A 25,437-nucleotide genomic window follows, 5' to 3' on the forward strand; every position below is an offset into this window, starting at 1 on the left:
TCAAGGATAAGAAAACTTTTCGCTTATTCTAGGGACAGAAGGGGATTTGCATCGTTTTATCGCTTCCCACTGCTTTAAGTTGCCCTCCGGAAGAACGTTCTATGAGAAGATTTAAAGCGGAGAGTTTAGAGCTAAGTAATGCTTTACTTTTCATTACTTTTACAATATTAACTTTGTTCATTAACCGGGGAGAATTTATCGTGATACCTATAATAAACGGTCGACAATTATTTGTAATCATGTTTGATATTAATTTTGCTTAAATTAGCTACCTAAATTAATTATTCGATTGAATTTTTTCGTTCTTTCTATACAATTTCTGTGTATAGGATGGTCGAGTGTTATGTTCTCTGTACTCATACCAGAACTTACAAAATAAATCTAAATAATGTTATTCATTGCAGAGACACATTCCAGCGTAACGGAACACGCAACCATTTTGCGGTGTCGATTGGTTCCTATTTTACCACATTTTTGGTAAAAAGCTTGCAAAATAGGTGACTGAAGAATTTTATGAAAAAAAAAACAACCTATTTGAGTAGCGGGTAACGTAGTCTGTCTGATAGAAAAGGGGAACGGCAGTAGAAAGTAATTAAACAATGTTGACAGCAGGCTTGGCATACACACTTCGCTTCGATTTTGCTCTTTTGATTACTGCATCTCAGCCAAGCAAAATTTGAAAAAGTGATGTATGGGGCGTTTGAAGAATTTGTTATTATCTACAATATTGCTGAAGTAAGCGTTACTGTGCGTTTTGTATTTATGACGCTATAAGGCTGCTACCCTCTTGGTAGCAAAAAGAGCGCTCTTTTTGCTACCAACGGCACTGCGCTACATCGCCGTAAATACTAAAGATAAAACTTCACTTTCTTCAGCAATATTATAGATAATTACTAGCTCTACATATGCCCCATACACTACTTTTTCAAATTCTGCTTGGCTGAGGAGCAGTAATCAAAAGAGCAAAAGCAAAGCGAAAAGTGTATGCCAAGCCTGGTTGACAGTATGTGCAGGGAGAGACAAGACAAGAAGGGAAAAAAGTGGAAAATTGGGTATGAGAGGTCAATGAGCAAGGCTTATTAAGTTTGTATAACGCTCCCCTTTACCTAATTGGAAGATCTGCGGATGGAACCGAACTATAATGGGAACAAATTGTAATGTTAATGTCATAATGTTTTTCTTGAATTTCCATTTCCGCCATATGAGACTCGTTGCAAGCTTATTAACCCACTAACGGGCAATGTCGTGAAAACATTGCTATCAAGCTAATGTTTAATTTTCATGAAAGTACACACAAAAGAAGCATTGATTTTTGTGCAAAAATAATTATCTGGAAGAAAGTTTTATTCCTCTTTTTAGTTTTTTGTGTCTAATCGTGAGTTTTATTTTTGGTCATAAAAGCCATAAACGTGTAATAAAATCCAAATTATTATTTGGGAATACTCTATCCCGTTTTTTCAATTCAATATTTTTTTGCAATTTTCCTGAATTCTTGTTTCTGAAAGATGATAACTCTTGAACGCATGGTCAGAATGTTATGACATTATTATCAAAATATCGAGAAATCTGATCATATTTTTCATTGTCAATTAAAATCAAATTTCGTTTGTGGCTCTGAAACTCTGAAAGCGAAACCCGTCTACAGACCGTCGAATGCTTATAGAAAAGGAAGGCTTTTTCGAGCACCCGAGCGTTTGTTCTTCCTGTTAGGAGCGGCTCAATACAGCGTCAGAATGTGAAAAGACACAGTAAATGCAGTAAATTCAAATCGTACAGCAAAAAGTGCGTTGCATGGATGAAAAACAGTATGCATAGTTGGAACAGCTTAATCGTTCTCAATAAACGTTGAAGTTCTACCAGAAACTCAACGCATCTTGCCAAGATCTCTGCGAACGAAAAAGTGTATCGATCTCGGGAAATAAATGATGGCATCTTGACGGAAAATCGTGAGTTGACCGAGATGTCTTGTCGAGAAGACAGCAAGGAAAATAGTTTCGTCGGTGAGACAAATGCGGAAGTAGTGCCAGCTCCAATAATAAGCGAAGTGAAGGACGCTTTAAATTAACTGAAAAACAATATATCAACCGGGAAGGATGGCAACAGAACGAAGTTTGTTAGGATAGTCCAGTAAAAATTTTGTCCATTTGTCTGCACCGGCTGATTTGGGATAATCCTGAAGGGATGTACACTGTTGTGTAAGTGTCGTATTCACAGTTCAATCGATGCGATTTTTACCGTGTACTTGCTATAAACAAGCTGTTTTGGGTCGTTATCGTCGAGCATAAGTGAAAGTGCTATCTGCATCAAGTGAAGTTTATGCACATTATAGTCGTATTTGCAACAAATTCATCTCGATAATCTGCAATTTGTTGTGATTTCCGCTGCTAACCGTCAAATTTCCCTTCAGAAACGTTATCCTCCCCGTACTGTCAGATAGAGGATAGGCGACAATGGACAAAAGCAAACCAGTTACCCGCTCTTGCTCTACATCTAGGGTAGATGTACCAAATATGGTGGAGATATGTCATCTATTACGACAAATTTACGTATAAATATCCAACTATGACTCAAAATGTATAATACCTATAAGTTTTCTATTAATCTGAGCTCAGTAGAAAAGGAATCAGGCTTCAGTTTTAAGGATTTTTCGCTTAAAAGTCTCTAAAATCTGATTTGAAAATATCATTGCAATGTACCAATCATAGTAGTAGTGTTTCTGGCATTTCGTTATATGTGTACCAATTATAGATGTATACTGGAACACCAAAGACTAATTTGTAAAAATCAAATCTTAATTTAAAATATATTCAAAGTGAGCAACGAAAGATACATCACGACGTTTATTTATTTGAATTTTATTATTAAAAATAATTAGAAACGGTTAGTAATTGCATAATGCGTCCAAGAAGGAAGTGAAGGTACCTATTAACATTGTGGCATGAGAAAATCTCCCGGAGGTAGCATTTTCAAGGGTAAGGAAGAAATCAGAGATACTAAAATTGTTTTTTTTATTTATTTAATTCTGGTCAACAAGTAAGATGTAATCCTAATGACAACTGAACTAACACAAATATCTTTTAAAAGAACGCTTATTATTTTCACGAGACACATTAAAATCAAACATGTTATGGTAGAAATTAAAAACCAGGCACATACTAAGCACTGGTTCGTGTAATCCATAGTTGGTTCTTGATTGCCGAGGAAAGCGTATCAAGTACGTAATTAATGCACGCTGCTTCATATGGGATTCCAATATGACCTCTGGTGTGATAGAAAATCCGGGATTGCGAAGCATAAAACCATGAAACGTCCTGAAAACGAATAACATACTTAATATGCTCGAATAATGTTAAGGATTTTTTTGGGATCAGAATAATGATCATGAAAGAATATTGATTAATCAGAAGTACGACCGCAATTTTGCAACGTGTTCTCTCGTGACCGCTGCTAGTCCCAAATAAAGTTCGTTACTTACAAGTGTATTTACCTGACTGACTATTCCGGAACGGCGTGGTCCGCTCATTTGATGTCAGGTACTCACTAACTTTAAGCAGAAGTGCATATCGGGAAACAGGAAAACCCAGATACTGCATACCTTTTAACCAGTCGACAATTTGCTGCTCTTCTTTTTTGATAGCCCGATTGTAGTCCGGATTACATTTTTTCTCCAACTTCTCCTGTAGACAATAGTGAATATCGAAATCCGGAACTGTTTACAGCTTGCGTAAACCGTTGCCCCGGTATTGATGGCCTCGGTACAACGTGAAATCTTCTTTGGAGCAATATTTACGGGAAATTTGCTTTCGCTGTGTAGCCATTCTGTAGAACATAAATAAAATATTGTAATTATGTGTAAGTAATATGCGACTAATTTTTGTACGTACCTGATAGTTTAGTAACAGCAAAAGCTAATAAAATTAAATTAATTTTCAATCACACTCGGAAAACAACGCGCTATGACCAAAACTGACAGCGATGAGAAATGGCACTTTCGTATGCTACGATGATAGGGCATCGGCTACTACGATGTTTGGCGCACCGTTGTGAAATTTTACAAATTTTAATAATACAGAATAGCAATCATTCTTGATAAAAGTCGTGCTTTTTATTGATTTACAATGTTAAGAAGGTTGTGCCTAATTCCCCCACGTGGTTTTCTTTTCGGAAAATGTAGTTTATACATCAAAAATTTCTTAATTACGATTACGTATACCTTAGCGAATTGCTAAGAAACAAGTCTCACAGTGACACGAAATTTTCAAATTATATTTTTTCACAAAAAGAGCAAGTTAATTCTAAAACTAATTCAACAAGTCGGCACAGGAGAGTTAGTTCTTCTTTAAATATATACTTTTGATGTCGAAATAGCATGTCATACATGTTAAAAAATTTAAAAACCCTCTCGTATTACCACGATTGGTGCTATAACGATGTTTGGCACTTCTACCCTATGTTACTTAATTGTGAAGGTAATGTAAACAAACGTTTGCGTGATGATGGTGAACGAGCTAGCGGAGACACTATACAGAACCTTGATGAGCTTTGGGGCAAAATTCAAGAAATGTTTTCTTCAACAACTGCAAAATTGGAGGCAAAAATTGATACCTGCAAGGAGGAGCTTGAAGGAAAAATTGCTGGCTTGGAAGACCAACTTATCGCGCTGAAGAACGAGCAAAGTTCAAACGTATCGATGATGGATAGTGCGACAGGTGAAATTCGTTGTAATTTAAATGAAGCAAAACAGTCGGTGACAATCTTAGAGAAGTCACAGGATCTAATCATCTCTGGTGTACCGTACAGACAAAATGAAGATTTGCTGCTGCTGTTCAAAAATATCGCTGGAAGTCTGGGCTATTCCGAGTCTGAAATTCCGATGGTGTACCTGCGGCGACTTTCACGATTGCCAGTATCATCCGGTTATTCTCCGCCTATTGTTTGCCAATTTGCACTTCGAAATGTAAGAAATGATTTCTATAGAAGATATTTGGGCACAAGGAATTTAAATCTGCGTCATATCGGATTCGACAGCACAAACCGCATTTACCTCAACGAAAACTTGTCGGAGCAAGCGAGAAAAGTCCGTGCCGAAGCAATAAAATTAAAAAGACAGGGCCGTCTGCAGAGAGTCTTTACAAAGGATGGGATCGTGCATGTATCAACTAGTGATTCTGGGCGAGCTGAATCGTTTTACTCCGTTGATGATCTGGTTACAAAATACAATTAACCCTTTCCGTTAACGCTATTCTTTCCTACATTTTATATTTTTCCGTGTATCTTTTCCTTGCCATCCTTTGACTCCATCCGTTCCTAAAAGTAAATCAAAAAAAAAAAAGTAAAAAAAATAAAAGATCAATTACCTTCCTTGCAAAAATCATTTTCCTTACTGCGCTTTTCCCATGCGTCCGATCCTGTAGCTATCCATGAGTCTTCCTCTCCTGAAAGTCAAACCGTCGCTGTTGCTGTTGTTGCTGCTTGGCTTGGGAAGCTGCTGCTGATAGTGATGCAGGGCATCGCTATTGTATTTTTCTGCATCGACTGAGGACAACTGTGCAAACGATCGAGAATTCTGTGTGATGCCGCACTGCTACTGCTGGGAGATTGCGATTGTACGCAAAGCTGAGTGATATCGATTTTCTATATTTGACTTCTGGACTGCAAACATCTGATCGTCTATTACAAGCGTTGATTGAACTGTGATCTATGCGAACTGAATGAATTTTAGTTGTAGTGGATGTACGCGTAGGTTGTGTTTCCTCCTTAGTTTGGCGTTTTTTTGTGCTGGTGAGTTTTGTGGGTTGCTGTCGTTTAATGACTACTCGCTATATCATTGATGACTACGGATAATTTAATGAACAGCAATGTCTCTAACACTAATTTACTTATTCCTAGAGCTGTACTCAATGTTGCTTTGAACAATGATAAATTGAATGTTTGTCACATTAATGTGCAAAGTTTATGCGCTCGGAAACTGATTAAATTTAACGAACTGAAAGCCACTTTTATGAATAGCAAAATTGATATAATATGCATGTCTGAGACTTGGTTGAATGAATCAATTAACAATTCCATGATAAATATTGATGGATTCAAACTTATTCGACATGATCGAAATAGGCACGGAGGAGGAGTATGTGTTTATATTAGGAAAAACTTGTACTGTAAAGTAATTCGTAAATCCGATGATGATCGAACGGAGTTTCTGCTGCTTGATATTAAATGCGGCGAGAAGAAATTCTTTTTAGGAGTTTATTACAATCCCCCGGATAACGATTGTTCGAACATTCTACTGCATCACTTAGATGAGTTTATTGCGGAATATGATCATTCATTCTTTATAGGTGATTTTAATACTGATCTACTGAAAAACTCAAGCAGATGTCGGCGTTTTCGAGACGCACTCGAAAGTACTTCTTGTTCTTGTATTAACATTGAACCAACGTTTTTCTTCAATTCAGGCTGTTCTTTACTTGATTTAATAATTTCAGACTCCCCTCACATAATAGTCAAACAAGATCAAGTTTCTTTGCCTGGTATCTCCAACCATGATTTAGTTTTCTTTTCTCTAGATATCCTGCCGGTTGCTCCTGTACGAACGAATTCGTATAGGGATTACGTTAATTATGATATTGCACCGCTTCATGAAGCATGTCGTCGTATAAATTGGAACGAAGCTATGAATATCAGTGACCCTGATCGTATCGTCCAACTGTTGAACAGCCATTTAAATTATTTGCATAATGAGTTTATACCATTGAGACCTATTAGGACGAGACCGAGTGTTGGTTCACTAGTGGAGTGGAGACAGCTATCATTAATAGGGCATTGGCTTATAGAAAATGGAAACAAACCAAGCTACCTGATGATTTGGCTGCTTACAAACATGCTCGAAACAGAGTTAATAATTTAATTAGGAGAGCTAAAAATGAGTATGATAGGAGAAAATTTAATATCAATGTTACCTGCAAGCAGTTTTGGAGTAACATTAACAAACTTGGTGTAACAAAAAAAGCTTCCGTCGACAATATAGAGTACACAGCGCATGAGATTAATGATTATTTCGTTTCAAATTTTAGTACCGATCAATCTCCCTCATTACCTTTGAGTGATCATAACACCAAAAGCCAAAAGGTTTTCGTCGCGTTGACGACAATGAAACCATAAATGCTATCTACTCAATCAAATCAAATGCGTATGGTTTGGATAATATTCCAATTGCCTTTATAAAAATAATGTTGCCTTTGATTCTTCCAGTGATTACACATCTATTTAATTCTATTCTTTGTACATCAAAGTATCCAAGAGACTGGAAGCTCGTGAAAGTAATACCGCTTAAGAAGAAAAGCAATTCAAATGACATTACAAACCTCAGACCTATTAGTCTCCTGAGTGCTCTTTCTAAGGCTTTTGAGAAGTTACTTAAAGCACAGATCTCAAATCATATTCAAGTAATGAACTTCCTTTTCAATCGGGTTTTCGAAAAAATCATAGCACAGAAACTGCGTTATTAAAGATTCACAACGACATTGCACAGACCCTAGATAGAAAGGGAATTGTTATTCTTCTCATGGTAGATTTCGCCAAAGCCTTCGATCGTGTTTCGCATAATAAGCTTGTTAATAAATTAGTGTCATTGTTTGATTTTTCTGCAACTGCCGCCAAGTTGATTAGGTCGTATCTAACAAATCGGTATCAAGCTGTTTCATGTAATGAGGTTTTATCTTCCCTTGAACCAATTTTGTCTGGGGTCCCTCAAGGATCTGTTCTAGGCCCACTTTTATTCTCGCTTTTTATTAACGACCTTCCGACTAATTTGAACTATTGTTCTATTCATTTATTTGCCGATGATGTGCAAATATACTGCTGTACTAATGGTGACTCTGGTCTAAATGATGTTGCTCGCAAAATAAATCATGATCTAAACAAATTATCTGCATGGTCCAATACAAACCTTTTGTCGATCAATCCGAGTAAAACAAAGGCTGTATTATTTGCTAAAAATATTAACAACATGACTCCTCCTCAGTTATTCCTACAAGGTGAACCTATTCAATTTTTTGACAAAGTTACCAACTTAGGTGTCATTTTTACATCTCAGCTTAAATGGGAAGCTCACATAAATGCCCAGTGTGGTAAAATATATGGAACGCTAAAGCAGCTCAATTTGGCTACTAAACATTTTCAAACATCAACTAAGTTAAAGCTTTTTAAATCAATATTGCTACCTCATTTTGTTTATGGCGATGCACTCTACGCTAACACTTCTGTAGGAATCTTGAATAAATTTCGAATGGCGTTAAACGCTTGTGTTAGATACGTATACAACCTTTCCAGATTTTCTCACGTTTCTCACCTACACAAGTCGCTATTAGGTTGCACCTTCTCAGATTTTTATAAATATAGGTCCTGTTTATCGATATTTAAGATTAACTATACTAGGAAACCTGAATATCTATTTACTATTTTGCAACCCCTAGGAAACTTGAGAACTAGAAATTTTTCCGTGCCGCGTCACAGCACCAGAGACTACAGTTCGTCACTTTTCGTTAGAGGCATTGTCCATTGGAACTCACTACCAACTTCGATAAAATCGAGCTCAAGCACGAGAGTTTTTAAGCGTCAGTAGCTTGCACGGCTCAACAGCACATAGTTATTCCCTTAATTTAAAGTAGAGGAAACACAATATCACTTAGAATAAATATCAATTTAGAAATAAGTTTGGTAGTCCAACTAAATTCGAGATCAAATCTTATTGTAACAATTCAAAAGGCTTTGCCTTACATTACATATGTCAATAAATAAATAAATAAGAATAACCAGAGGGAAGCAAGAGTGGGGTTATCAGCCCGATTTACAAAAAAGCGATAAACTGGGCTGTAGGAATTGCAATTTTGAAAGTCATTTCCCGTCAATGTTATCGATTGTGAACAGATTTGTGGGAAGTTATCAGTTCGTTGAACGATGATTAACGACAGACCAAATATTTTCGCTGCAATAAATCCTCCCAAAAGACCGTAAATATAAAGTACCCACATACCAGCTCTTCATCGACCTTAAAGCTGCATATGATACTATCAACCACCAATCAGCAAAGTAGTTCAACAGTGTTTGCAGTCGGTAAAAATCCTCGACTTACATCGTCATCGACTTACAACTTACATCGTCGACGTATTCCAGTACGCAAGTCGTTGAAGTACTAGGTGAAAGGAAAAGCCTGCAACCTACCGCCTTGTGGGACACCAGAAATATAATTGAATGTTAATGAAATTATGAAATCCAACTCGATACGCAAAGATACGATCTTAAAGATATGAGCTCAACCATGAAGTCAACCCATCCTATCCAATTAGTTTAGAAAGTTTGGGCAAGAATATTTGATGATCCACTGTATCAAACCCAGCCCTAACATCCGTGTATACACCTTTGATTTGAGTTCCAGACTCCATCTGTGAGTTATAGGCACTAGTGAATTCTACGATTGGTCTTATGGCATGTTTCTAGTGCCACACACCGCAAAAAATGGAGGACAACGAAAACATCTTTTGTTTGTCCTGGACCCTTTTACACGTGGAGAACTTGTCTCCTATTGTAAGACACGGTTTTGATATTCTGTTTAGCTATTGCGCACGTAAGCACAACATACAGTTTTCGCTCAAACAACGCGAATTTAAATAAGGAAGAAATGTCTTCGAGTAATAATTACACCTTAGTCTCTATCGCTTGTCCATACTATTCCAGCTAGAACTGCAAGCAAAAAGCGGCAAATGCGTGTCATTTCTATATGACATTTTGTGTGACTGATCATCGCACATAAGAGAATGATTGCTTACTATCATGTATTGGGAGCTTTGCTCAAAGTTAAACGCGGTCTAAAGGAAACACTGCGTTTGAAGCAAACACCACGGTAGAACTGTTGCCTGAATGTTGTAAACAAATATGTTGTTCACTTAACTGTGTCGTCAAACGTAATCAAAACTTTATGATTTCTGTATAATTTCTTCCAATAATATTAAAATCGACCCGGCAACCATGAGTAGCGCGGTGGATAACTTTCAATGAGATTCACAATACATATTCGAGCTTGGTTCGACGCTTACAAAAGATAGGCACTTTCGATACACAGACAGTGCTGAGCGATGGTTTGGGTGAAGAGTCTGACATAGGATTGCATGCTTGTAAACGCTGAAAAATATGTCGACCGTTTCAGTCCCTGCTACTAACCACGATTTCAAAAAAACTTAGATCCAATAGAAAGGATTTAAGCCCGTCCCACTTTTCTCACTTTGTGAATACAGGAAACATTTAGGATTGCTTCCGCATTCGCTGCTCAAACGATCCGACTGAAAGGCACGGCAAGAGCTGTAGCGCAGTGATAGAAAATAATAACCAGAACGCCATCGGTACAAGATGAGTAATAGCTCTTCAATTTCTTGACACCAGCAATAACCATATCTGGAGTACTTGTAGAAATACACAGATCTACAGCGCCATCAGAGATTTCCGACGCAGCTATTTCAGCAACTACTGGCGAACACAGAAGAAAACTGATTGGTAAACAATTCGGAAGATTCGGTAACTGGCAAGGATTCTTTTCCCCTCAAAATCGCAGTAGGAATGGAAAAGGTCTTTCGCTTGGGGTTTTCGAATGTATAAAAGCTTTTAGGATTAGTTTGCAAGCCAAATTACATCCGCAGTGCATAGTATTTGTAGATTGAACTATTTGGCGTCACTGGCATTTTTGAAAGTGCGTTTATTTAGCGGCGTTCGTTGCTTACGAAGTAGCCTCTATTGTGCGTTTTAATGCTGTTTGAATCTACATAGCTCATTGTTGCTCCAGGTAGGGTTTAAAGCAGGTCTAAATATAAGTAGATTTGCATTCAGTCAAGCGCAGATAGCATCGCAAAATTGCAATGTCGTATAATCCACGTCCCGCTTGCCCAACAATGCAGCCCGATCCAGAGAGGAAAGGTATTCATCAAGTGCATCAAAGTTAATCTATACCTATAAAAATGGATTTCTGTCTGTCTGTCCGTATGTTCCTCATAGAATCGAAAACTACTGAACCGATCGGAGTGAAAATTTGCATATAGAGGTGTTTGGGGCCAGGGAAGGTTCTTATGATAGTTAAAGGCCCCTCCCCCACTAAGAGGAGGGGCTCCCATACAAATGGAACACAAATTTCTGCATAACTCGAGAACTAATCAAGCAAATGGAAAAATTTTTTACATGTGGTTGTTTTTGTAGACAAGCATTTTTTCTATGGTGAATTGAGACCCCTCCACACTTTAGGAGGGGGGGCTCCTATACAAATGAAATACAAATTTCCTCATAACTCGAAAACTAATTAATCAAATGGAACCATATTTGGCATGTGGATGTTTTTGGAGACATGATTTTTTCCATTAAGAATTGAGACCTCTTACTTTTTAGGAGGGGGAGCTCCCATACAAATGAAATACAAATTTCCTCATAACTCGAGAACTAATTGATCAAATGGAACCAAATTTGGCATGTGGGGGGTTTTGGAGGCAGGAATTTTTTTAATGATGGTTTGAGACCCCTCACCCCTGTGGTAGGGGGATAAGGACTCTCATACAAATAAAACAAAAATTTTTGTATAACTCAAAAACTAATCGAACTCGAGAAATTTTAGACTCTTTCAAAAAACATTAATCAATAATAAGACCACCAAAAGCTATCAATAGTAACATTAGATAATTCAGCGCGTGAGGGATGTAGCCAAGTTTAAGCAAAAACTTTGTGCCTCTGATAACTGCAAAAATACAAACTTGTTCGAGACGTGTTCCATGGTTTACATCGACCGGCAAACTATTGAACAATGGCAATCAATGTGCCACCAAACGTACTTTTGTCCCTATTTTTCCAGATACAACCACATTCATGTACATTGAAAACAGATCCAAATATTCGAATCGATGTAACCATCTTGCCACTTGGGTTTAAGTTAAAATTAGCATGATTACATCATAGTTACAGTCATTAGAAGCAAAGAACAGATAGTACGCTCTAATGCCATTCGCATTACTGACGTGTGTTAAAAGGTCCGAAATAGCACTCCTTGCCCATCCCAGGGAGATCCCAGGCTGAAAGCGGAATTACAACGCAACTGTTGGCTGCAGGCAGGAACTCGAGAGCTTCTATAATGGCCGTCCAGAAGATAGTTAAGATGAACTGAATGCGATCGGCGGATCAGGAGAAGTCACGTTCAAAATGGCATCTTATTTACCTGAGTGTGGTTGTCGGGAGACCCAACACCATCCACGACCAAAACACCACGGCTACTCTATTGGCAGCTCGACGAATACGTAGACAGGAAGTATCAGGCAGCTCGGTTTGGTCGGGTAGCTCAGGACTCCCTCAGTACTGTGAACAAAGCGACCTGGGTGTGTATAGAGGAAAAATCATCAACAATGTGAACCTTGCTGATACAGGTTCGTTGCAGCTATAGCTGAAGACCACGCAGGTGGACACGGAGATTGCTTTTAGGCAGTTTGTTTGCGCGAAATATATCCTTCGCGTTAAAAGCGACTTAAGTGTACACATTTCAAGATTTGATGCATGTAAAAACTCATGTTGCATTTTGCTTTTGGCGTCTCAAAACAAAGAAATAAGTTTCACTTTGAAGATGACACAACTGTGAAACCAAACAAGAGAAAACCTGACATAATTGTGAAACGCGCTTGACACACTAGCCAATTTGGCGAAAAAAATACTCTAAACTCAGTTAAAATCCTTGTTATCGAGAAAACCATGTAGCCATCCGTTTCTCTATAGTAGACTTGGCCAACTACCAATTGGAATAGATTCATTCATAACGCCTGGTGCAGCTGTGCCAACATTAATCACCGTGCGTTCGGTGCCAAGTCTGGGGCTGGTCATCTTTGTTTTCATTTATATTTAATTCAAGGTTTTCGGGTACGATCTATCCATTTTATAGGCAGCACATTTAGCCACCGGCTAGAAATTAAAACTTAATTTAGCTCCCAAATTGCACTTCAACTACTCGATCCGGTTACACACTGCGCGACTGTTTCGACAATTCATCTTCATTAGTCATGTAAGTAACGTCAACGAATGTCATAAAGGCTTATTTTACTGCTTTCAAGGTCTCCCAGTACAGTGGTTTGTGCTGTCACAGTTCGAACCAGCATAGCTGCGACCGACGGATACGCACAAAGCATAGGAGGGGCCTATTATACACCTTGTTTTGATCGCACGGGTCGCATGGTGTCATAATAATTACCACATTGCAAATGTTTCAACCCGGAACCATTTAAGATCCATCAGCCGTCGAGAATGGTACCGTGAAGAGGATAAAATCACATCACAGTCTCCACGACGATTGTAAAGATTAAAGCACCCATAAGAAGATGTCTCGAGCAAGTCCGTTTCGTGCCTTCCTGGGATCAGCAAACTTAAGACACACAGGTAAAAACACTTGCCTTTGCGCACAATTGACCGCTAAAACAGGTGAATAGACTCTACCGGTACGCAGTGAGGGCAACACAATCGACAAAGGACCCTAGCTCTAGCTGGCTAGGTATTTCGCCAATGTGCCTATTAATTCTAGCCTTTGTCTGTCCCGCACGACCAGGCCACCGACCGTGCCGTGGGTTCGTGTCGTAAATATCTTAATCAATTAGCGTGGCAGCATAAATTTCGCTGCATTTTTACACACGCTCTCTCGAAGACAATGGTTTTACGCTGGGTGATTCACTCCTCGCGCGGCGCACCGGCTATGTATCCTGATTTATAATTTATCCGTATAAATCGTGAAGATAAATTGTTATTGGCAATTCATAACTGCTTTGTTCTTTGTCGTAACAACTTTAATTTTAGCGACTCCAGCAAAACCCGTGTCTGTGAAATTATTCGATCTCAATTCGAAATGTTGCCATGTTGGTCGGATTGGGAATCTTTTCTAGTTGAAAATATTTTTCCGGTATTCCGGACATTGTTGCGAGCTTAAATGAATGAATGAATGCGTTCCTTTAGAGCAGTAATTGTAGTATATTGTAAAATAAATATTTTAATGTAATTTTTGTTCTTTTTCAGGTTTACTCCTGGCAGTAAACAAATAGGTAAGTCACTGTTTTTTCGGCAATCGAGGGTTAGACAAAGAGGTTTTCAGTGGGAATCGGTAACCGGAGATGTTCCATAATATCCAAAGAATTGTCAAAAAATTTAATTTCATCGCTTGTTTTTTTTTCTAGTAGGAAAATCCATTCACATTTATATTTTCTCACTTATACTTTTCCGTATTTTGTCAAAATTTTGCCTGTCTCTATAATTTCGCGTATGTCCTGTATATTTTCTATACATGTATACAGCCATTTCGCAGAAAAAAGTGGTATAAAAAAAACGCTCCGTGTTTGTTCAAACTCACTATACTTTTACCTTTGTGAAACTAATTAGACGCGTAATTTTTTATTTGGTCCTTTCTGGGACCATTTCTGAGTTAGGATGGTCACAAAAACGCGATTTTACCTACCTTCCTGACTTAGAAAAATCAAAACTTTTGAACCACAGAACCAATTTTTAAGGTTAACTTGGTAAATAAAAAGTATTTCAATGGGCTTTCTAGGAAAATTAAAGAGGACTAACTATAAGTTATGCATCATCTCAAAAACATTAAACACATTCGTTTTTTTTTGTTTTCATGAGTAAGAAAATCAAAAACCAAATTTTTTTATACTTTTTTGAAAAACTGAGAGTTTTTTTACGTAATGTATCAAAAAATTACTGTATTTTAGTGACAACTGTGCGTTACGCCAAACTAATTACTGTCCTCCGGTACTGTTGGTCCTTAGCCGCGACACTCCAATTTCCTCAAACACCAGCTGAGCCTGCCCTCGTCCTGCCACGAAATCTACGGCTTCTTCCTGTTTCTCTACTGAAAATAGTTTTGGCTACTCTTTCATCGGGCAATCTGACCACGTGCCCAGCCTACCGCAGACTACCCCTTGATACAGCTCATGCGTCTGCGCCATTCTTCATTTTCCAGGTTACCACCAAGCATTCTACGATCAAGAATTTTACACTCAAACACCCCCTACACTCGTCCATCAGCTTCTTTTAACGTCCATAATTCATGTCCGTATAGGGCCCGTTTTGTGTGAATTTGCAAACTACGGGACTACAGCTGGCTACGTAATCCGTAGAAATCCCGATTCGGAGCTGCAATTTGTCGCTTTACTTCGCGGCTTACATCGTTGTCACATATTACGAAGCATGTGAATCCCTCCAATAGATTGCTACAATCGATTATTCCCATCAACAGGTCAAAGATGATTAGTCTCTGAGAAGTTCGTCTTCTTTCAGCAAGCGTGCTTAGGTTTATCAGTCGACAATGATTTTCGTAGGCAGGAAGACGCAAAGGATCCTGCCATGGTAAATGATGCAAAGCAAATCGAATGAAAGAGCGATGAATACTTTCAATTTTTTTGATAGAGTAGGGCGGGGCATAAGTGCGATGTTTGAAAATGTCATCAATTTTCGTGAGATATAAAGAAGGACAACAACATAATATATTTTATAGTGATGCAGTAACTCAATGTCTTCACATTCAACTATAAATCACCTGGGGTAATAGTGTTTTGCAAAATAAATTCTTCTTTCTTCTGATCGAGTGCAGATTCGCACTTTACCCCACTAGCGGGGCAAAAGTTCGAAGCTAGAATCCATAAAATTAGCCCAGCAGTAGCTAACAAACCCATATTATTTTCAAGCTGCATTATGTTTCGGTAAGGAATATTCTCAATTTGCACCTTTTCTATTCTGCGCTGGTGTATTGCAGCCTCCATTAGATCGAAACTTTTCCAAACGTTTGTTTTTTGTTTCATCAGCGGAAACACATTGTTTTTCTTCGGCCAACATATGTGGAGCGCAGAGTTTTCTGCAGATCTTTCATTTCTAGTATCTGCAATACAGTGCCTAAAGCTTTATATAATTAGCTATACATTTTTGCCTCGTCCATGAATCGCACTTTTGCCCCGTCCGTGAATCGAACTTTTACCCCGCTAGACGCTTGACGGGGTTAGATTAAATTACGGAAATGCGAAATATATTTTGTAAATTATTTTCGCCGTATTTTCAAAACAGATATGTGAGTGATGTAAAACGCTGCTACAAATTTTCAACAAGTAATATCCTCCTGTTGATATCGTATTTGCCGTATAACGAAAAATTACATCAAAACCACCCTAAAATAACGTTTGCACATAACTCAGCAACTATGTTTCGTAAGCAACCAAAGTTTGCGTTAGATACAAGCTGTCAAAGTAGTCACCCATCCATGCCAATATAGAAAATTTGCTCGGAATCTGCACCGATAAATCATTGAATCGCACTTTTACCCGCATCGCACTTTACCCCTCGTTACTCTATGTCCTATTTGGTACAGTGCCCGCACTGGTGCTGCGTATTCCAATATACTACGAACTAATGAACAGTATAACGTTTTTAGAGCATAGACGTCTCTGGAATCTGAAGCATTCCGTCTTACGAAGCCAAGTACAGCATAAGCTTTTGATGTCACTATACTGATATGCTCGTCAAATTTCAACTTGGTGTCAAGTGTAACACCCAGATCTTTGATAGGGCTGCAACGTTTCATTTCAGTTCCGTTTATTTGATATATGAAATGTTGAGGGTTACGGAGGCGTGAAAAAGTGATTACGCTGCATTTAGATATATTTGCCTCCATGCCGTTTGTAACACACCAGTGCAAAAGGTTATTCACATCTCGCTATAGAGCATCACGATCAAGAGAACTTGTGATGGTACGAAAAATTTTGAGATCGTCGGCGTATAGTAATGTTTGGGAATCAAGGCTATCACAGATATCATTAACGAAAAGTACGAAAATTAATGGCCCTAGAATGCTGCCTTGAGGTACTCCAGAAGGTATATCGAAAGAGTACGATTCAGTTCCGTTGAGGTTCACAAAGGCAATACGACCTGTTAAATACGATAGTAGCCAATTTGTTATCCATTCAGGTAGGCCAATGCGCTTCATCTTCTCGATTGCTAACAGGTGCGGAACCTGGTCAAATGCCTTAGAAAAGTCTATATATTGCATAAACATAAACTGGTTAACCTGTAGCAAAAGTTCTGCGAGTTTTTTCTCTTGTTGATGGGTAGATAACCAATTAGGTCCTTGTCGAACTGCCATATAAGGTCTAGAAAGTTGTAGTGTCCCAACACCATAACAGCATTGGAAATTTGACTAGAAAGAGACTGAGAAACATTTGTTAGTAATTTTGACTGCATCAAGCACTCCCCCACCCCACGAGAGATCACGGATAAGATTGCTCGACGCTCGCATCGAAACAAAAAGGAATTCGGATGACAGCTCTGGATCGTTGAGATCCAGCCAAGTGTAGATTTCGGTGAACATCAAAGTATCATAGTCGCAAATGGAAATCAGCTGTCAAATGGCTCGTTTTGGTACGTAAACCCCGTACATTCTGGTAGTATGCAGTAAGCAGGTTTCCGTGACCATTAGTTGATGGATCGAAACAGCCAACAGCAGGATAAGTGTTTCAGTTTGTAAACACTCGCCTGATGAGGAATTTTGGAAGAAGTCGGACTCTACCATAATTTTAGGGTCGAGACGACTTTGATGGCTGGATCACATGATGGGTGAAGACATCACCAGCGATACTGATGACACGAATGAGTCGGGAGAATTAGAGAATTCCAGCGTGCTGTCTAACGTGCATCTTTGTGAAGCTTCTGTGTGTCTTGTCCTTCCTTATTTTCCTTATTTTCGCCATGAAAATGTTATGATGATCACTGTTGATGACACGTGGGACGTCTCCATTGATACTGAAAGCCGGAAAATTGTCAGGCAGATGACAAGCCCAACCTGATTTGACAGGTTAGGAGGCTCTCTCCCGATATCTAACCACAGGACCAGGATGACTTAGATAGCAGGAATCGATTAGAAGATTATGCTGTTGAGCACTGGCATGGTTGAGAATTTCCATGGAGCGACCCGTATTGCATCCTGATCGTGCGGAGAGTGATCTGTGAGTGAGCTGCATGTTCGACTCGCCGACAGCACTGTTATTACAACCGAGGTATACTGGAGAACTCCGATTGGGAGTTTCTATCTCAACAGTCGATGAATTCACGGAAGTATACTCCATAATATTCAACTTCATTCGTAATATTCAACTTTCAACGAAATGAAATGCATCAACTTCAGATTAGTGTCTTTTTAGCAACATTTCAGCTTCAGTGGGTTCGTCACAAGTGATGATTTCTATTATTAACGAAAGGATGCCGTCTTCAGTAGTTTCTAGGTCGGTCTAGGACAGATATACTTTGCAGTATTCAGACGCGACAAGAACAACAGGCATGGCAGTTGAAGTTTTCTTACCATACGTCATAGTAGGTAGTTTTGGAGGTTCTAGTTCAGTAGTATCAAACAACTCTTATAACTCATCAAACTCTTATTTGCCGATCGTTTCACACTCGGTCGCGGTTTGAGACTTGCAAAGGCAGTGAAGACTTTTATTGATAATATTTCCACTTGCTCATGCGCTAAACACCACCTCTGATTAAATAAGAATCAACGAAGAAAGTTAGAAGAAAGTTCCATTCATTTCTACTGCAACTCCAACTTCACGCTAAACATTGAGTTCTACTACGATGCTCACAAATAACCATACAGACCATAAAAATTTTGATCTAGGGCAGACTAATTTTGAATCCCGAGCAAGGTTGGGCACTCAATTAGTATTTAAAATTAGTCAAGACAATTCTGTAAGATATTTCAATTGAATATTCTCTTTGCTTGAACTGCTATTATTCATTCAACTTCACCTTTAACTTCTAGTTCAAACTGAAAACAATCTACAGCTAACCAGTGAACCCTGAAGCCACCCGGAGGGCACATCGGATTCAAACAGGCAACCACCGATGTGCCAGATTGAATGAGTCAATCGCCAACAACACAGCAACAAACCTTGACTACAATCTTAATCGACTAACCACCGACGAATGCACCGGCAAACAACTCAGCATCCTGTACGTCCTGTCAGCAGGTACTTCAGAAGACTGCAAACACCCTTTCCACTCAACGACAAAGAAGATCGCAATTTGCCTCATCAGGCCGTGACCATCTGACCTGGTTTGCGTAGTGCCTTATAAGTCCACAAAGAAAACCAAACAGCGACCTGCTGGATAAGCAAATGTAAGCTGCCCAGTGAGTTAATCTGCTAAGGTTCAGTCTAACTGAGCAAAAAAAAAAAGAACCAGGTGAACAATCCGTAATGGATGATGGTCAGGGAATTAACAGGCCATTTACTCGGCTTGACTCGGCTCGTATTATTATGTGAATTTTCGTGTTATTTTAACATTCATATTCTATCTCAATCATCACTAGCTGAGTCCCGAGTTCACGACCAGTCCTCCTTAGCAGTCCCGATGGAGTCGTTCATGCCAGGCTGATCTCTCCGTTCAGTGCCCGGTAAAACAACTTCGAGAAGCAGCCGGATGGGATTCCTATTATTATGTAACAGCAAGTTCCAAGAGATTCCTGCACTAGTGGCGCAACTTTTTTTTATTATTTTTTCATGACCACTTCGGGATGAAATGACTCGGCCAAAGCCCCAAAGGCCGCGAACGAAGGAATGAACGGAAAGGTGAATGTGAAGAGCGGTGAACCACCGAAGCGCGGGGTTTGTTTTGATTGCTTTTGCTATGGCTGTTCCCGTCGCATTCCCTCAGGCTCCGTCTAGCTGCCGAGTCGTCCGGGTCCGGAGTTCGTTCAAAAGATCTGCACTTTCGCTGATGGACGACGATGACGATGTTTCTTTTGATGGTGGTGATGCTCTGGCAAGCGGGCGCGCTGCGCTGGTTCGATGTCGATCGCGGCTGCTGGCTGGAGTGAATATATTTATCACGCTCGAGCATCTCGAGCCGCAAAATGATGATGAGATGCAGGTTTGCTTCCCGGATCACGGAACGCGGTTTGATGGTGTGACGATGATTAACCTGTCGCAACGAAGACAGGTCCAGAGGATGCACGAGTCGGAACGCTTATGTAAGGGGGATTACGATCGTTGCATTATTCTTCGGAACTGTCTGATTGCTGCGAATAAACGTTGAAAGGTTTTCACTCTTCCAAGGGTTCTTCGGAAACCATCATCTGAATGGAAAATGTCATAATAAGTGATATATTTTTAAGTACCTCGTCATCAGACTGTAGAGAGCTCTCCCGAAAATATTTTTTATTTCGGAGAATGTTCTATGGGCCGATTATCGTCACTGAAATGACCCCTCATTCCTCCCTCATTCACTACTTACAGCAGCTGTGTGTTATTAAAGAAAATCCTCTCGCCGGATGACCGCGCAATTCACGTGTACTGTAAATTCAATTTAAATTCATTATGTAATGACAATTGCGAAAAAGCCGTCAGTCAGCTTCATCACCTTCGGTACTCATATAAAGCAACGTAGTGTCCAATTTCGTACCTGTTCACGCGACTCATTTACATATTGGAGGGTAAACACGGACTGCCTTTAATTTGCACGTTGCCCGTCGTAGTGTCGCATTACGGTTTATGTTATGAATGGTGTCATGAAAAACGGGGGAAACCCCGTTGTATGCATTTGCTTTCACTATCGCGTAGATGTTTGTTGTTTATAATTGTGATATGAAGTTGTCAAAAAGTTTGGACCGTCTCTAAATATGAGAGTTGCATTGCAATTGCCTAATATTTTTATTGTTTCGAATATGAGCACATTCATCTTGTTGCAAAGCTGCAATTGTTTTAAACTTTTACTGTAGATGACTATAAATTCACTTTGAAAATCGAAACAGGTAGTAAAATTCGACACCGTTTATCAAACCATTCCTCTCGGCTTTAAATATCGTCAAAAGGTTGAGCCATTTGACAGCCCCGATCTTCTCGGTAGTTAAAAATTTAAAACAAAACCATCAATCACCGTATGCCACCACACCGGCGGCGGCGGGTTCGGCACGCAACACAACCGGTCTGACCGCGAGCCAGATCTTTTCCCTGACCTTTCTTTCGAAGCCAAGAACTCCTCGCTCCTGTATCGTCAGATTTATCGTCTATAGCATAGCACGGCACTTAACATATATCGGCAGTAATAAATGAGTGTTATTAGATCATTAAGCAGATGCAGTCGCTTCATCGCTTGTGGCGTGGCGACCGGCGATTCTGGCATCATCGTCGTAATCATCATCGTCGCGGCGGATAATACTCGCTTTTCATCGCCCGGCCATCTCCTGGCTGCGCGCCGGCCTGATGGCCACGACATGGCGCAATGCACACACTTGTTCCCGTTTAAGCCTGGCTTTCCTTAGAGAGCTGCACTCATCATAATCAGCTAGAAACCACTCTGTGTCTACATAGTAAAACAGAGAGCGAAGAAAATAAAGTTGCACATTGCATAATCGAAATAGCAATTTATGCGCTTCAAGTTTTTTTAAATGGTTTGCAGATGGGCGGAAAAGTGGGATTGCACAGATTGAGTTTCAGCGCAACTGCAATAAAAGATAAATAGATTGCAGTCAGGTTCAACGACTTTGCATTCTAATTTTTATTCTAATTATTGCCATTAGACGCGAAAGGAATCATAACAGGCGAACAGAAATATCGAATATCGTATTTTCTAACACTCGTACGGTTTCCAATCAATTCGTCATTCGGCACCAAAACGTTGCTCTTCACAAAGGCAAATCACTTAGAAAGTTCTAACCGATTTCGTCACGTATTATTTATGATCGTGCATGAATTCATTCGAATGTTTACTTTGGCACTTAAAAGCAGTTAACAGCGTCGTGAATGGATGGCTGATCTGTTTATTGGGGCCTCAAAAATATATGTATGTGCATGGCCATTTCGAATGCAACATACATGCTTTGCATTCATTAATTCGCTTCGGACGGCGCTGCAACACTTGCAACCGCACAGACAGCGTTCCCTGCTTGCGACAACCAACCACGACGCGTTTCACAAAAGGCCGCACGCAGTTATGGATATGAACGTCAACAACAACAACAACGTTGGGAATCGAGAGCGAATCGTTTTATGGATGCCGATTATTATGTCAACAAGGCTTAGAAACAGCTAATCAGAAGCCAGTGTTTACCGCAGTTAAATTTATTTTTATGTTTGCGCACTATTAGATCTAATTTGTGTTGTCTCTGAAATTGGTGAAATTAGGATATGTAAAAACTAGCGGGAGCTGACCAAGTGAGCATCAAAATAGTTCAAATAAATTGGGAAGAAATATCACGTACCAATATTTGACTTTCTAAGTGATTAAAATTTAAAGATTAGAAAGCTGCTAAAAACTGTCAAAACAAAATTATAAACTTTCTTTAGTGTTACTAAAACAGAGTGCAAACATCCTATTCAATACCGAGCACGTAAGGGAATGTAAACTGAACACATTAGATTGGACTCGATTGGATTACGCACTTTATTTTGATGCACTTTATTAGACTTGCAGGAAAGTAGCTGGTGTAGGGGATCATTCCAAAAAATCTATCTCGAAAAGTGGTAAGGTTTTGAACGTTAATAGCTTAACGAATTCTTAATCTATTTTCAATATTTTTGCACTAATCGATCGGAAAATCTTCTACGCGTCGACCCAAATAAAGAACGCTGTTGATTCTTGAGGTTGCACTATCGGAAAATTGAAAATAATGAAGCACTGTCTAACTTGAAATCCTCGCTTCGTGATTGGGTGGAAAATACACAGATTGAACCTCGACCAATTTGATATCTGTGCTTGGGAAGTACGCCAGGAAAGGTGACGAAGTCTTCCCATCCCAACAAAATTTTTTATGTATCACGATTAACTGAGACCAATTTGAAGCCTATGTTAGTGAAGTGCTCCAAAACAAGTGATAACCCTGATCCTCGTCCCAACGAAATTTCTTAAAGAATCTTGTGGATCTATCAATCGTTACAATTGAAAAAGTACATACTGCGTATTATACTGTATGTACGGTACTCAATACATCGACTGGGTCATTCAATTGATTTCCATTGACCTTTCTCCTAATCTGTTCTATCTATCCTGCGCGATTTTTGGCTTCTAGCGATTGTAACGTTTCGTGATATCACAGTGTGCTTGCTTTGTAAGCTATTCAAATGATCATGTCATGTCATAAAAAGGCCAAGTCATGTCATATATAAAAAGGCATTGGGGTAGCAAGAGGGGGTACCAGGCCCTCTCCAGAAATTTTAACCACAGGTATTTGAAAATCAGAAAAAACAGTGTACATGTTCCCAAAAATATTTCCCTCCTTTTTTTCTCGTGCAAAAACCAAACGAATATCAACAGTTGTGTAAGGCGTGGTACACAAATTACGTAACGCAAAAATTTCGGTTTTTTGACCCCCTCCCTCCCCTATGTAACATTAAGTAACGCTTGGCATAACCCCCCCATTAAATTACGTAACGTTAACCAAACCTCCCCCCCCGTACCTCAACATTCAATAAAAATGACTTGAACCGCATATTTTTTATAATTTTTAAGAAATTCAACCAAATTAGCAAGATTAGCAAATTAGCAAGCTTCATATCAAAAACAACAATCAGGCATCGGCCCATGTTAAGCTGAAATGGTAAAAAAGCAAAGCCATGGGTATAAACGTCCTGTTGAGAACTTGACCCTTCTTTATCGACTGACTTTGCAGCTGGCTATTAGAGTACAGGACAATTACGGGGATAGTGCAACGATCCTACTGGCTCTATAGCAGCACTTCCTAGCCGATATTCATACGGCATACATACGACGTACATACATACGACGGCTTGTTAGGCCCGCATCGTACCCCGAAGCAAACTGGGCAGCCTGGAATGGTCTTCAACCGTAATAACTGGAAATTTAGTAGGATTATCTTCATCAGCTACAAACCCTTAATTTTGTATCATAATGTTCATTAGTATAAACCGATTCACTGTTTTCCACCTCCAACACGTCCTTTCCTCATTTGGCAACTGCCTCTTTGGTATTCATATATTTGTTACGTAACTATTCTCATGACCCCCTCTCCCCCCTATCTAACAACAAGTAACGCTAACTCGACCCCCCTCCCTCCCCTCTAAGCGTTACGTAATTTGTGTACGAAGCCTAATTGCGAGACTAACAGAGAGAACTTGACTAATTACCGACGAGCAAGGAACCAGTCCATCACGATCCTGAGAAGTAAAAAGCACCAAAAGGAGGAAAGAGATCGTGAAGAATTATAATAACTATTCGGAGCTAATGACACGCGCAAGTTTTACAAGAAGGTGAACCAAACTCATAATGGCTGCCCACTGAAACCTGACATGTTTAGGAATTTCGTGAGAAATGCGGAAGAGAATCTAATCACAAACGAGTCACAGCACCTGTTCTCCAAGAAATCAAACGAGAGCTCAGGTTGCTGAAGAAGCCGCTGGTAAGAACCGTTTACCGGTAGAGCTTTATAAACATGGTCGAGAAACGCTGGCTCTACAGTGAGTTATTTCCAAGATTTGGGAAGAGAAGAAGCTACCGGAGCAATCGATGGATGGAAGAACTGGTTTGCCCTACCTACAAAATGGGTGATCGGCTCGACTGCTGCAACTATCGCGACATTACGCTGGTAAACGTCACTTACAAGGCATTCAGCCAGATCCTGTTATGCCGGCTGTCACTGATAGCAGGCGGTTCGTAGAGAGTTACCAGGCAGGCTTAACGGGGGCTCGCGGAACTACGGGCCATATTTTTACCATCCGACAGATCTTGCATAAATGTTGAAAGTACAACGTGCCCTCGCATTGCATCTTTATTGATTTCAAAGCAGCATATGGTACTGTTGATCGAGACCAGCTATGGCATATAATGCACGAACAATGTTTTCCGGATGAACTAACGCGACTGCTCAAGACTACATTGGATCGAGTGATATGTTTCGCACGCATCTCGGGGGCAATATCGAGTTCTTTCGAGACGAGGAGAGGATTGAGTCAAGATGACGGCTTATCCTACAGGCTTTTCAGCATCGCTCTTGAGAGCGATGTGACGAGTGGGCACCGAAACGAGAGGCACAATTTTTACTACTGTTGCGAAACTCACACTCGTGTGGTATAATTTTCTCACACACGCGTACTCTTTCTAACGAACACGGCGGCATAAACATCCCTTTAAAACTCCCGCTCTTATTTCTTCATGCACAGCAACGAGTTTTTGCGAGTGTGTTTAGCTAACAGCTACAGTCGTCGCTCGTCGTTACAGGTTGCAGCCCGATCTGCTGATCGATCACTCGCGATGGCTCGCACTCCCGCCCGCGAGTAGATCGAGGGCGAAGATGAAGAAGAAAAGAAAAAGTAATGCAAAATTTGTATCCCAGTGCACCACCAGCCTCACAGGCAGTTGATTCCCCACAAGTTTTTTGACTTG

General features: G+C 39.7%; 1 protein-coding gene across 2 annotated transcripts in view; it reads left to right on the forward strand.

Moving 5' to 3' along the window:
- Window positions 1–25,437, forward strand: part of LOC128733899 (uncharacterized) — a 175,884-nt gene that overhangs the window by 111,964 nt on the left and 38,483 nt on the right. For both annotated transcript variants that reach the window (XM_053827753.1, XM_053827755.1), the window contains one exon: window positions 14,074–14,099. The gene's annotated coding sequence lies outside the window, so the exon portion shown is untranslated. The remainder of the gene's footprint in view (window positions 1–14,073; window positions 14,100–25,437) is intronic.

The sequence above is a fragment of the Sabethes cyaneus genome, chromosome 2, assembly GCF_943734655.1.
Source record: "Sabethes cyaneus chromosome 2, idSabCyanKW18_F2, whole genome shotgun sequence".
NCBI classification, from domain to species: Eukaryota; Metazoa; Arthropoda; class Insecta; order Diptera; family Culicidae; genus Sabethes; species Sabethes cyaneus.